This window comes from Arachis hypogaea, chromosome 9, assembly GCF_003086295.3.
Source record: "Arachis hypogaea cultivar Tifrunner chromosome 9, arahy.Tifrunner.gnm2.J5K5, whole genome shotgun sequence".
Taxonomy (NCBI): Eukaryota; Viridiplantae; Streptophyta; class Magnoliopsida; order Fabales; family Fabaceae; genus Arachis; species Arachis hypogaea.
Genome location: NC_092044.1, coordinates 57948120 through 57961230, shown reverse-complemented (window position 1 = coordinate 57961230; position 13111 = coordinate 57948120). Strand labels below are relative to the sequence as shown.

The 13111-nt window shown below is 39.1% G+C and overlaps 1 non-coding gene across 1 annotated transcript; it reads right to left on the bottom strand.

The window, feature by feature from the left end:
• Positions 1-5653: 5653 nt before the first annotated feature.
• Positions 5654-5757, bottom strand: LOC112714061 (small nucleolar RNA R71). The gene has a single exon (XR_003159017.1). It is a non-coding gene; the product is annotated as a small nucleolar RNA R71 (small nucleolar RNA).
• Between the last annotated feature and the right edge of the window lie 7354 nt (positions 5758-13111).

Below are 13111 nucleotides of genomic sequence, written 5' to 3'. Positions count from 1 at the left end.
GCTGGAGTTAAATGCCAGGAATAGCCTCTACACATGAAAGCTTCATTGCTCAGCCTAAACACACACCAAGTGGGCTCTGGAAGTGGATTTCTGCACTATCTATCTTAGTTTACTCATTTTTCTGTAAACCTAGGTTACTAGTTTAGTATAAAAACTACTTTTAGAGATTCATTTTGTACTTGATGACATTTTACATCTGAACTTGTATTTCCTACGGCATGAGTCTCTAAACTCCATGGTTGGGGGTGAGGAGCTCTGTTGTGTCTCGATGGATTAATACAATTACTTCTATTTTCTATTCAATCACGCTTGATTCTATTCTAAGATATTCACTCGCACTTAAACATGATGAATGTGATAATCCATGACACTCATCACCATTCTCAACCTATGAACACGTACCTGACAACCACTTCTGTTCTATCTTAGATTGAGTGTGTATCTCTTGGGTTCCTGGTTCACGAGTTTGACTGCATCTCCTGACAACAGAGCGTTCAATCCGTGAGACCAGAGTTTTCGTGGTATAAGCTAGAATCATATGATAGTATTCTTAAGATCCAAAAAGTCTAAACCTTATCTGTGGTTGGTGTGTAGAAACTCCACCGTTGAAAATACATAAGTGATGAAGGTCCAGGCATGGCCGAGAGACCAGCCCCCAAAACGTGATCACCAGATCAAAAATACAACCCAGGATTAAAATATAATAGTAAAAAGTTCTATTTATACTAGACTAGTTACTAGGGTTTACAAAAGTAAGTAATTGATGCAGAAATCCACTTCTAGGGCCCACTTGGTGTGTGCTTGGGTGTTCAACTCTGGTTCGTGACGTGTTTCTGGCATTTAACTCCAGAATGCAGCATGGAACTGGCGTTGAGCGTTAGTTTATGTTGTCTAATTACGAATAAAGTATGGAAATCATGGATATGAGCAGAATGCAGGAAATCATGGAAGGAATGTCTCAACAATACATGAGGTCTCAAGAGAGGCAAGAGGACTTTCACCTCAAAATGATGGACATGCAAAGGAACTTTGAATCAAGATTCCTAGATCTGGAAAGGGAACAGAATTTACAATTACAGGAATCCCTCAGCCACATATGCCAACACCAAGATGCCAATATCTTGGCAATCAAGGAAGCCACCACTTTACAAAATGCAAGATACTCAGTTCAAGCTGATTACAACATCAGCTCTCAAATCAAGCTTAACTACATAGGGGAACATCTACACAAGATGGACCCAGCATTCCCATCTTTTGATGAGTATTTCAAAGGGAGAAAAGAAGGAGAAATAAACAAGGCGATGATCCTTGAAAAAGGAGTGGAAGAAACAATGAAAAAGGCTGGATTCTGGACAAAGCTCATGAGAAAAGATAAAGGAAGTACAAGCGGTCAAAAAGAGGTAAGAAGCAAGAAGAAGCAGAACCCCAAGAATAAAAAAGAACCAAGCAACAAATGAGAGGTGGTCTTGTTCCTTAATAATCAAATAATAGTTTATGAATTGTCTTTATGAGCTTTCTTTCATTTTAAGTCAATTTGTATGTTTGTTTGTTTACTGCTTTGAATAAAGTGAATGCCTAGATGTTTGGATATAACTTCACCTTCTTAAACAAATGCTTGCCATGCTTGTTCTGTTTCCAAAAATAAAAGAAAAGTTTGAACAAAAGTAACTTGGCTCAATTAGTGACAAATCAAGTAGAATTAAGTGGTGGTATGCATGCTTGATTGTTTAGTCAGCTCACTGGAAATTGAGTGTAGAATTATCATTTTTGTGTAGAAGTTGAATACTGTCTATGGATCTTGATGAATAAATGTCTTTGGCCATGAAAAAGAAAGAAAAAGAAGAAGAAAAAGCCACTGAAAAAGGGCAACCAAAAAGAAAAGAATTGAGAAAATAAGCTAGGCACCAATGGTTTGAACTTCTGAGACAAATGCCTGTGGTGTTTATGTATTAAGGATATGCTTGGATGAATAGGTTCTGAGGAGTGTTTCAACACTTGGTAACTTGGGTTAACTAACCCGGGATTATCAACCAAAAGTCCATTATCAAGAGCAACCTAAATACAAAACATTTAGTCACACAAAGAGGTGCTGGGCACCAATGTCTCAAGAAGAAATGTGAACTAAAATGCCTGTAGTGGATATGTGTAGTGCACTGATAAGAAAAAGAAAATGCCAAAGGCTTGTGCAACACATGACACTGAGCAAACAAGGAGCAAGGGAGCTCTAAGAAAAAGAAAAACAAAGAAAGGAAAAGTGCCAAGGACATAAGAATAACAAGAGGCCATAGCAGTGTTTTATGGATGCAATGAAAAAGTGATAATCTTATCTGATAAGAATGAAAAAGTGATGCTGCAACTTTCTGCATAAAACCCTTCTGATGAACTTCAAATGCTTGCTAATATAGCCAATGTAATTGCTTTCTGTTTCATACTTTCTTCTCAATTAACTCAGGACTTGCTTAGGGACAAGCAAGTATTAAGTTTGGTGTTGTGATGCCAAGGCATCTTAGGCTAGTTTCACTAGCATTTTTCTGTTAGTTTTAGTTGTTTTATGCATTTTCTTGAGCTTAAAGTAACCAAGAATGGTTAAATGAACAACAAAGTAATGAATCATCCAAACAGTGTAATTTTGATGCAAATTCCATGAGTTTTTAGTTATATTACTTGAATGCTATGAATGGACGAATTCTCATGAAATTTTGCAAGACTTTGATGCAATTGTTTGGATGATTTCAGGGAAGAGAGGCTAGGCAAGGAAGCAACAAAATCAATGAAGGAAGCTTGAAATTCAAATGGGACGTTTAAGCTCCAGTTTGAGCCTAAACTGGAGCTTAAACGCCAAAATTATGAGAAGAGAGGAAATGCTGTAACTGGCGTTTAACCTCCAGTTTGACCTCAAACTGGAAGTTAAACGCCAGAATGAGAAAGGGCACTAAGGAGCATTCCACGTTTAACCTCCAGTTTGACCTCAAACTGGAGGTTAAACGCCAGAATGAGAATTGAACTAAGGGAGGCACAAAAGCATTTCCACGTTTAACCTCCAGTTTAACCTCAAACTGGAGGTTAAACGTGTTCGACACTTTCTTTTCTCACCAAGAAGCATTCCACGTTTAACCTCCAGTTTGACCTCAAACTGGAGGTTAAACGCCAGAAGCAATAGAGAGGCACCAGAAGAGTTCCACGTTTAACCTCCAGTTTGACCTCAAACTGGAGGTTAAACGTGTTCGATGGTTTTTCTCCTCCAGGGTGTGTTCTTCATTTCCAAGTTTAACCTCCAGTTTGACCTCAAACTGGAGGTTAAACGTGTTCGATCCTAATGGCCTCCAGGGGTTGCTTTCTTCATTTCCAAGTTTAACCTCCAGTTTAACCTTAAACTGGAGGTTAAACGTGTTCGACTATGTACACTCCTGGGGTGCTTTCTTCCAATTCCACGTTTAAGTTTTAGTTTGACCTTAAACTGAAACTTAAACTTCAACTTAAACGCCACTCTTTGAAAGGGTTTCTGGGCCAATTATATTGAGGTTTAAGTTAGCATTTGAGCACAAATATTAACTTAAACCTATTATGGTATGAAACCCAATTGAATATCATAGTTTATGGGATTGGGCCTGAAGAATTGATGAGTCTGGAACTTCAAATTGTTGAGTCTTGTGTCATTACTTGTTTATCACTAAGTTTGCTCAATGAATGTTACAGAATGGGATCACAGCCTCATCAGGATTATGGATCATAAACCCAAAGCAAAAAGGAAATCAGGGAAAGGCCTCAAAGCCCAAGAATCACAACAGAAGCTCAATTTAGAAAGTGTATAAATAGGATAGAATTGAAGTCAAAGGGGAATTTTTTTTTACTTTTGGACACTTGAGAATTTTTCATCAATTTTTCTAGTTTTGAATTCGGAGCTATGACTCACTAAACCCCTTTCATTGGGTTAGGGAGCTCTATTGTAATTCAATGAATCAATAATAGTTTTATCTTCTTCTTCAATCTTTTCTCTTGAATTTTGTTAGAAAGCTTCTCGATCTAATTCCATTGGGTAGTTGTCTTGGGAAAGAAACTACCCATAATTGGAATCCTTCGGAACCTTGGGAAAGGAATGGAGGATTCATGCTAGAGAAGCTTTCTCACAGTGAATTGGATTGGGGTTTGGATGGATATTGTGACATGTAATCCTACCAAATTGTGGTTCATGAAACTGTGTGGTATAATCAGTGATCGAGCTTCATCTCTTCTTATGAACATTTAAACCAAGGGATTGGGAATTTGTTTGTTTTTAGAGAGAATTGGTGAGCCAAGGAATTGGGATCCAATCATATAAGATTGCCAAGCAAGATTCAATGAATGCATTGGTCGAGGAAGAGATGAAAATGTTTTGATTCGGAGATCTCAATATCTCCTCATACCCAATGAACTCCCCATCTCTGATCTACCTTTTCTATTTACATTCTGCAATTTCAATTCATGCAAATCCTCCCCAATTCCCTTTTAATTTCAGCAATTTACTTTTCCGCACTTTAATTCTCGCAATTTAAGATTCAGTCATTTCAATTCCTTGCAATTTACATTTTCCGCCAATTTACTTTATGCAATTCACACCCAATTCTTGATTCCGCTCAACTAATCAAACTTCTAATTCGAATTGCTCATTCAACCAATCCTTGTGGGATTCGACCTCACTCTATTGTGAGTTTTTACTTGACGATAACCGGTGCACTTGCCGGAAGGAATTTTGCCGATTGTGCAATTTCCTTAATCGTAGCTATACTCAGTTATAGCACATCAAGTTTATGGCGCCGTTGCCGGGGATTGGTTTTCGATTGACAATTCTCAAATTGGAAGTTAACTAGATTGAGCAATTTTTTTTTTGTTTTGTTAATTTAGTTCAAGTTACTTGTTGAATTTTAATTTCTGCACTCTGTTATTTGCTTTTTCTTTCTTATGCCTTTCATTTCAAGCAACTAACTCACTGACCCACTAACTATTTGAATTAATTCCTCAACTGCTCTAACCATACTCTTCCATTAACCAAGAGTATTCCACTTGGTTGTTGCTTGTGGTGTGTTCTTGTATGACAGGTAGGAGAGGAGAGACATCAACCCCTCCATATACCGAACCAGAGAGGACCCTTCATAGACTTAGAAGGGAAGCAAGAAGGAAGAGGGTACTGGGAGAAGAAGAATCTGAAGGAGAATCTGAGGACAACTTTGAGAAAGCTCTAGATCTCAACATGGATAGAGAAGTTCACAACCATGAGAGAGATGATGGAAACAATGCCATTCCTGAGAGAAGGGTTCTTGGTTCATACATAAACCCAACCTCTGGGAATTGTGGTAGTAGCATTCAGAAACCACCCATTCAGGCCAACAATTTTGAACTCAAACCACAGCTAATATCACTGGTGGAGAACCATTGTTCATTTGGTGGGAGTGCTAATGAAGATCCAAATCAACATCTCACCAAATTCCTGAGAATTTGTGACACAGTGAAGTCCAATGGAGTCCAGGAAGATGCCTACAAACTGCTCTTGTTCCCATTTTCACTTAGGGACAAGGCAGCTAAGTGGCTGGAATCATTCCCAAGGGACAGCCTAACAACCTGGGATGAGGTGGAGAGCAAGTTTCTGGCACGTTTCTACCCCCCACAAAAGGTCAATAGGCTTCGATCTGAGGTTCAGACTTTTAGACAACAGGATGGTGAGACTCTCTACGAGGCATGGGAGAGGTTCAAAGAGCTGACAAGGAAATGCCCACCAAACATGTTCCCTGACTGGGTGCAATTGCATATTTTCTATGATGGACTTTCTTATGAATCAAGAAAGGCTGTAGACCATTCATCAGGAGGTTCATTGAACAGGAAAAAGACTGTGGAAGAAGCCATTGAAGTGATTGAGACGGTGGCTGAGAATGAGTACTACTATGCTTCAGAGAGGCACAACACTAAGAGAGTGATGGAGATGAACCATGTGGATACAATTCTAGCCCAAAACAAGGTGTTTGCCAAGCAACTAGCAGAGCTCACCAGGAAATTAGACACAAAGCAAGTGGCTGCAATACACACACAAGATCAAGAGGAAGTAAGCATTGAAGGAGGTGATTGGGAAGAGGCCAACTATGTGGGAAATCAACAAAGGCAACCATATGATCCACATTCCAACACTTACAACCCAGGATGGAAAAACCACCCAAACTTTGGGTGGGGAAACCAGCAAAGCCAACCACAAAACCACAAACCTTACAACCACAACCAACATAACAATTCCACATACCAAAACTCCAACCAAAGATCATACCAAGCCACACAAAACACTTACTCCCAACCACCATATCATGGCCAAAATAACCAACCTGCCCAACCTAATCCGAACCAACAATTTCAAGATCAATTAAACAGGATAGAAGGAAGGTTAGTAAACATGGGTCAGGACATAAGTGAGTTGAAAAACTTTAGGGACGATGTGAGATCAACCTTAAGAAACCATGGCGAAAAACTCAAGTGGATGGAGGCTCGAGTAGGAGAACTTTCTCAACAGGCCCCTAAGTCAACTGTAGTGTTCCCTAGTGACACAGAAAAGAATCCTAAAGGGGAACAAAAGGGAGTGAGATGGGAAGAATGCAAGGCCATCACCACATTGAAGGAAGTCTCAGAAGAAGACGGAATCAGACCCTCAGAAAAGGAGCCAGAAATCTTGAAAGAAAGTGTGGAAGAAGCTAAGCAGGAAAGCGAAACGGAGCAAGCTAAGGATATGCAAAAGGAAGGCACGCTGGAAACATACCAACCAAAAGCACCATTTCCTCAGAGGTTAGGAGGAGGTGAAAAAGGGAAAACATATTCAAGGTTCCTAGAGACGTTTAAGTCTCTCCATATCAATATTCCCTTTCTTGATATCCTCCAGCAGATGCCTACACATATCAAGTATTTGAAAGAATTGCTGAGCAAGAAAAGAGTTTTGAAGGGAGGACAAACTGTAATAATGAACAAGGAATGCAGTGCACTCATCAAGAAGGACATAGTCTCTAAGAAAACAGACCCAGGAAGTTTCCATATCCCTTGCATCATAGGGGAAACAAAAATTGATAGAGGATTCTGTGATCTAGGAGCTAGCATAAATGTGATGCCTCTGACTCTTATGAAGAGGCTACAACTGAATGAGGTAAGATCCACTGATGTAATCATACAACTGGCTGACAAAACTCAAAAGCAAGCTGAAGGGGTAGTGGAGAATGTGCTGGTGAAAGTGGGAAATTATTTCTTCCCTACAGACTTTGTCATTTTGGACATGGAGGAAAGCTACCTACACCCTATCATTCTGGGAAGGCCATTTCTAGCCACTGCTAGAGCGCTCATAGATGTAGAACAAGGAGAGCTAATTTTGAGAATACATGATGAACAGCTCATTTTCCATGTTTTCAAACCTGCATCTGACCCTGAACCAGAATCTGAAAAGCCTAAGGATGATAGTAGCCATCTCTGTTCGGAGGAAAGCAATCCAGCAACTAAAACTCTAAAACAGTCCTTGGAAGGCAAACAAGATTTGCAAGAGTTAAAGCCACAAGAATTAAAAGAAACAAATAAGAAGGAACCTCCTGGCATAAGAGTCAAAGAAGAAGTCCTCAAGAGAGAGGGAAGAATTGTAAAGAAAGTGCCAAGAGGGTGGAGAAACAAGAAAATTCCCACTGAAGGTTTCTCTCCGGGAGATGAAGTGATATCAAGTCATTATCTGCCAATGCCACCTGGCCTCAAAACCATTCCTTCACAGCTTCCTCAAGTGTTCACAATCAGGAAAGTTCTTTCTATGGAACATTTGGAAATCATAAAGGAATCAAATGGGGACGTTTTCATAGTAAGAGGAGAAGACATCAAGCACTACAATCCACCCTAACAAGGGACAACCGTCAAGCTAGTGACGTTAAAGAAGCGCTTCATGGGAGGCAACCCATGTTTTTAGTATCCTTACTCTTTATTGTTTTACTCTGCATCTAATAAAGCATGGTTTCTTATGCATGAACGTGAATCCTCAGGACAATCGTTGATAAGGTGCACTAAACATTACATGTAAAATACAATTGGTCTCTAAGTTTGGTGTGCCTGAAGGCATCTCCAAATCTTATGCAAAATTGTATTTAGTTTTTCATTCAAGGTGCACAACCAAACATTAAGTTTGGTGTTCCTTTTTGAACACAGTTAATGAAAAGCAAGAAGTTCCTCTGGATTTAGAATTTCATGACAAGTATACCATTTGCATGTCTTAATACTTTGATTTCAATTACTTTAGGTAGTGAAATTGTTTAGGATCAAAGAGTCAAGGTGACTATGATTTATTAAGAATTATGCACATTCATTAAGGACACTAACATGGATTTCATGTCATCAGGAGACATTACCAAACACTAAGTTTGGTGTCCAATAATAAGTGTGCATACATATAAAAGTCACGGCTATAAGCTCATAAAGTTAATCATTGATCTACAATTCAAAAAGAATGAAAAACATGTGCAAGTGCTTTTCCTTATTCACATGACCGAAAAAAAAAATGATAACAAATTTGTTTGTTTGTGCAGGTACAAAAGGAAGGATAATAATGGAGGAAAAAGACAAATGGGGAGGCACGGTGCTTGGTCAAAAAGGAAGTTCAAAGGTCTTTGAAACTAACAAATGGGAAAAAGAAGTTCTGCATGAAAAGATAGCTACATGTACAACCTAATGCACCTAGAATACTTCCAAGAAAGTGAAAAGCAATTCGTCCTTTTCCCTAATTCATATATTTACCATCAAGCCATCCTTCACAAATCACCCTAGCCGTCCATTTTTCACTTGCTTGCAATATAAAGAAGCAATTAGGGAACGAGCTCCACACCACCAAAGCTCCTTCTTGCACATTTCCTTTCATCATAGCATAACTATCTCTTGCCGAAAACAACCTCACCACTCTTCTAACCACATTTTCTTACTTCACCTTGTCAACCTTAGCTTGTTACTCTCCAAAACTAAAGAACCAATGGCAGCCTCATCTAGCCACAAAAGAAGAAAAGACAAGCAACCCATGGAGGAGGAAAGGGAATTTGATGCATGGAAATACAAATCAGTTTTCCATGAGATCCAAGCCGAATGGATGAGACCTAAAAGGGTACTAGCTGAGGTTCCCTTTGACCTGGAAAAGGATGAGTTCCCAGGTATTTGGGAGAAGATCAAAAAGAGGAAGTGGGAGCTCTTGACTAAGCCAATCACTAAGATCAACATCAATCTGGTGAAGGAGTTTTATGCAAATGCAGTGAGGGAGGATCCAACCGTGGAACCTACCTACAAAAGTTATGTGAGAGGGGTGGAAGTTGATTTCAGCCCCAAGGCAATCATGAAAACTCTTGGCCTGAAAAACATACGTTTCAGCCAAGCAAGTTATGAGGAAAGGATGATAGGAGAACCTGACTATACGACTATTGCTGAAGACCTTTGTGCCATCAGAGCTGAATGGGTAAGAAAAACAAAAGGGGCTCCAAGAGTCTTGAGAAGGGGAGACCTAACACCTGAAGCTAAGGGGTGGTATGCAATAGTTAGGAGATCCATCCTACCCACTGCAAACTCTTCAGAAATAGTCCCTAAAAGAGCCATCTTGCTACATTGCATTATGGTGGGAGGAGAGATCAAGGTTCATAAACTCATTGCTGATCAGATACAAGAGTTTAGTGAGAAAAGTGACCCTGACTCCTGGCTCCACTTCCCTAGCACCATCATTAGACTATGCATTGATGCCCAAGTACCACTTGAAGATGAAAGACCTAATTGGCTATATCCTGGAATGGCCATAACTGCTCACAGAATGACTCTTGGCCCAACTCCCCCAAGACATACAAAAAGAAGAAATGAAGAAGGGCAACAAGCAGAAGAGGAGCAAGAAGCAGAGCAAGAAGGAGAAGAAGAGCAAGAAGAGCAAAGAAGTCCAGAAAGAAGGCAACAAGTTCCCAGAGACCCCATGGATATGAGCAGAATGCAGGAAATCATGGAAGGAATGTCTCAACAATACATGAGGTCTCAAGAGAGGCAAGAGGACTTTCACCTCAAAATGATGGACATGCAAAGGAACTTTGAATCAAGATTCCTAGATCTGGAAAGGGAACAGAATTTACAATTACAGGAATCCCTCAGCCACATATGCCAACACCAAGATGCCAATATCTTGGCAATCAAGGAAGCCACCACTTTGCAAAATGCAAGATACTCAGTTCAAGCTGATTACAACATCAGCTCTCAAATCAAGCTTAACTACATAGGGGAACATCTACACAAGATGGACCCAGCATTCCCATCTTTTGATGAGTATTTCAAAGGGAGAAAAGAAGGAGAAATAAACAAGGCGATGATCCTTGAAAAAGGAGTGGAAGAAACAATGAAAAAGGCTGGATTCTGGACAAAGCTCATGAGAAAAGATAAAGGAAGTACAAGCGGTCAAAAAGAGGTAAGAAGCAAGAAGAAGCAGAACCCCAAGAATCAAAAAGAACCAAGCAACAAATGAGAGGTGGTCTTGTTCCTTAATAATCAAATAATAGTTTATGAATTGTCTTTATGAGCTTTCTTTCATTTTAAGTCAATTTGTATGTTTGTTTGTTTACTGCTTTGAATAAAGTGAATGCCTAGATGTTTGGATATAACTTCACCTTCTTAAACAAATGCTTGCCATGCTTGTTCTGTTTCCAAAAATAAAAGAAAAGTTTGAACAAAAGTAACTTGGCTCAATTAGTGACAAATCAAGTAGAATTAAGTGGTGGTATGCATGCTTGATTGTTTAGTTAGCTCACTGGAAATTGAGTGTAGAATTATCATTTTTGTGTAGAAGTTGAATACTGTCTATGGATCTTGATGAATAAATGTCTTTGGCCATGAAAAAGAAAGAAAAAGAAGAAGAAAAAGCCACTGAAAAAGGGCAACCAAAAAGAAAAGAATTGAGAAAATAAGCTAGGCACCAATGGTTTGAACTTCTGAGACAAATGCCTGTGGTGTTTATGTATTAAGGATATGCTTGGATGAATAGGTTCTGAGGAGTGTTTCAACACTTGGTAACTTGGGTTAACTAACCCGGGATTATCAACCAAAAGTCCATTATCAAGAGCAACCTAAATACAAAACATTTAGTCACACAAAGAGGTGCTGGGCACCAATGTCTCAAGAAGAAATGTGAACTAAAATGCCTGTAGTGGATATGTGTAGTGCACTGATAAGAAAAAGAAAATGCCAAAGGCTTGTGCAACACATGACACTGAGCAAACAAGGAGCAAGGGAGCTCTAAGAAAAAGAAAAACAAAGAAAGGAAAAGTGCCAAGGACATAAGAATAACAAGAGGCCATAGCAGTGTTTTATGGATGCAATGAAAAAGTGATAATCTTATCTGATAAGAATGAAAAAGTGATGCTGCAACTTTCTGCATAAAACCCTTCTGATGAACTTCAAATGCTTGCTAATATAGCCAATGTAATTGCTTTCTGTTTCATACTTTCTTCTCAATTAACTCAGGACTTGCTTAGGGACAAGCAAGTATTAAGTTTGGTGTTGTGATGCCAAGGCATCTTAGGCTAGTTTCACTAGCATTTTTCTGTTAGTTTTAGTTGTTTTATGCATTTTCTTGAGCTTAAAGTAACCAAGAATGGTTAAATGAACAACAAAGTAATGAATCATCCAAACAGTGTAATTTTGATGCAAATTCCATGAGTTTTTAGTTATTACTTGAATGCTATGAATGGATGAATTCTCATGAAATTTTGCAAGACTTTGATGCAATTGTTTGGATGATTTCAGGGAAGAGAGGCTAGGCAAGGAAGCAACAAAATCAATGAAGGAAGCTTGAAATTCAAATGGGACGTTTAAGCTCCAGTTTGAGCCTAAACTGGAGCTTAAACGCCAAAATTATGAGAAGAGAGGAAATGCTGTAACTGGCGTTTAACCTCCAGTTTGACCTCAAACTGGAAGTTAAACGCCAGAATGAGAAAGGGCACTAAGGAGCATTCCACGTTTAACCTCCAGTTTGACCTCAAACTGGAGGTTAAACGCCAGAATGAGAATTGAACTAAGGGAGGCACAAAAGCATTTCCACGTTTAACCTCCAGTTTAACCTCAAACTGGAGGTTAAACGTGTTCGACACTTTCTTTTCTCACCAAGAAGCATTCCACGTTTAACCTCCAGTTTGACCTCAAACTGGAGGTTAAACGCCAGAAGCAATAGAGAGGCACCAGAAGAGTTCCACGTTTAACCTCCAGTTTGACCTCAAACTGGAGGTTAAACATGTTCGATGGTTTTTCTCCTCCAGGGTGTGTTCTTCATTTCCAAGTTTAACCTCCAGTTTGACCTCAAACTGGAGGTTAAACGTGTTCGATCCTAATGGCCTCCAGGGGTTGCTTTCTTCATTTCCAAGTTTAACCTCCAGTTTAACCTTAAACTGGAGGTTAAACGTGTTCGACTATGTACACTCCTGGGGTGCTTTCTTCCAATTCCACGTTTAAGTTTTAGTTTGACCTTAAACTGAAACTTAAACTTCAACTTAAACGCCACTCTTTGAAAGGGTTTCTGGGCCAATTATATTGAGGTTTAAGTTAGCATTTGAGCACAAATATTAACTTAAACCTATTATGGTATGAAACCCAATTGAATATCATAGTTTATAGGATTGGGCCTGAAGAATTGATGAGTCTGGAACTTCAAATTGTTGAGTCTTGTGTCATTACTTGTTTATCACTAAGTTTGCTCAATGAATGTTACAGAATGGGATCACAGCCTCATCAGGATTATGGATCATAAACCCAAAGCAAAAAGGAAATCAGGGAAAGGCCTCAAAGCCCAAGAATCACAACAGAAGCTCAATTTAGAAAGTGTATAAATAGGATAGAATTGAAGTCAAAGGGGAATTTTTTTTTACTTTTGGACACTTGAGACTTTTTCATCAATTTTTCTAGTTTTGAATTCGGAGCTATGACTCACTAAACCCCTTTCATTGGGTTAGGGAGCTCTATTGTAATTCAATGAATCAATAATAGTTTTATCTTCTTCTTCAATCTTTTCTCTTGAATTTTGTTAGAAAGCTTCTCGATCTAATTCCATTGGGTAGTTGTCTTGGGAAAGAAACTACCC